Source organism: Pyxicephalus adspersus, chromosome Z, assembly GCF_032062135.1.
Source record: "Pyxicephalus adspersus chromosome Z, UCB_Pads_2.0, whole genome shotgun sequence".
Taxonomy (NCBI): Eukaryota; Metazoa; Chordata; class Amphibia; order Anura; family Pyxicephalidae; genus Pyxicephalus; species Pyxicephalus adspersus.
In genome coordinates, this window is record NC_092871.1 from 7,236,987 (window position 1) to 7,238,524 (window position 1,538).

The 1,538-nt window shown below is 37.0% G+C and overlaps 2 non-coding genes across 2 annotated transcripts; both read left to right on the forward strand.

Annotated features, from left to right (window-relative positions):
* Positions 1 to 251: 251 nt before the first annotated feature.
* Positions 252 to 362, forward strand: TRNAL-CAA (transfer RNA leucine (anticodon CAA)). The gene is made up of 2 exons: positions 252 to 289; positions 317 to 362. It is a non-coding gene; the product is annotated as a tRNA-Leu (tRNA).
* Positions 363 to 1,105: 743 nt separating this feature from the next.
* On the forward strand, positions 1,106 to 1,217 carry TRNAL-CAA (transfer RNA leucine (anticodon CAA)). The gene is made up of 2 exons: positions 1,106 to 1,143; positions 1,172 to 1,217. It is a non-coding gene; the product is annotated as a tRNA-Leu (tRNA).
* The last annotated feature ends 321 nt before the right edge of the window (positions 1,218 to 1,538 follow it).

The following is a 1,538-nucleotide window of genomic DNA, read 5'->3' on the forward strand; positions in this document are numbered from 1 at the left end:
GTCTACAGCTTTCAGAGGGTATTTGTCTCATTGATTCATGAAAAAGCGGACTGTTTTCCACCAAACACGTAGAATCACCAACACTCTTTCGTAGGTTTTACACAATGTCTTGAATCCACCTAACACAAGCATATCTATGAATGAATTTGGGTCTTGACTCATAACTAAAAGAACACAGGAGAAAAAATAATTTACACTTTATACTCCGTTATTTATGGGAATAACCCAGAATAAACAGAACATCAACAGTTGTCAGGATGGCCGAGCGGTCTAAGGCGCCAGACTCAAGAGATAACCTCTTCCCTACAGCTGGGTGTTCTGGTCTCCGAATGGAGGCGTGGGTTCAAATCCCACTTCTGACAATGTCTTGTGTTTTCTTACTTTGCAATATATTGTAATTGTTTAATACATGTCACAATAATTCTTATCTTATCTTATCGCATATCTCATCCGGTGACATTTTACTGTAAAACCAACCCAACGTCTAACTCTAACCAGAACCTGGGCAAATCTTACAACTTTCGTCATTTTTTTTATTGGTATATATGACTCAATTGGATAGATTTCAACTTACTATCAGGAAAACACATTACAACAATAACATCTGAAATTGTTTCAAACCTTTGCCTTGGCTAAACTTGGTTTTGTTTCTATCTTGTTCTTTTTACAACCCCCTTCCTTGTCCCTGTAACACTCCACCAGCTGTGTAATAGGAAGCAATAAAACCTGCAAACTATTGAAAACCTTTCTTTTCCTAAAAACAATGTGACTGATATTTGGCCTAGTACACATGTGCTTTACCAACTGGTCCATTCAATTTTAAGCTCAATCATTTGAAAGTCCATAATAAAGGCCTTTACATTGTTATTCATGGTTAGAAAGTGATAAGAATTCCATTGCCATTTGTTTTATTCATTTGTACACAGGACTTAACTTGAGGGGCATGCACTCAATATATGTTGGTGCTGTCAGTCTTACAAATCCTTATGCCAAAATGTTTCGAAGGTTTTGAAATGGATGATGGTATTGTAGTCAGAAATATGATTCCACAGTTACTACTCAATGATTCAGACGAACAACCCAGACTAAGTTTTCTCCATCAGTTGTCAGGATGGCCGAGCGGTCTAAGGCGCCAGACTCAAGAGAATACCCTCTTCCCTACGGCTGGGTGTTCTGGTCTCCGAATGGAGGCGTGGGTTCAAATCCCACTTCTGACAATGTATTTTTAATAGCATTATATTATAATTGTTTAATACATGTACATACCAAAGTCCAACTCTAGCCAGAACTTAGGGAAAGGTTACAAATACTCTGAAGTTTTAATTTGCTATGTGAATATTGGGAAGGCATAAAACATTTAAACCATTAAACACCTTTCTTCTAAAAAGAAAAAAAAAAACATTTAGCCAAGGCAAAGTTCTGAACCTATTTCAGGAATTATTGCTGTACCGTTTCTTCCTGGTAGTGAGTTGACATATATCCAATTGAGTCCCATATAGCAAAAAAATCTAACAAAGGTTTTAACCTTTCTCGAGGTT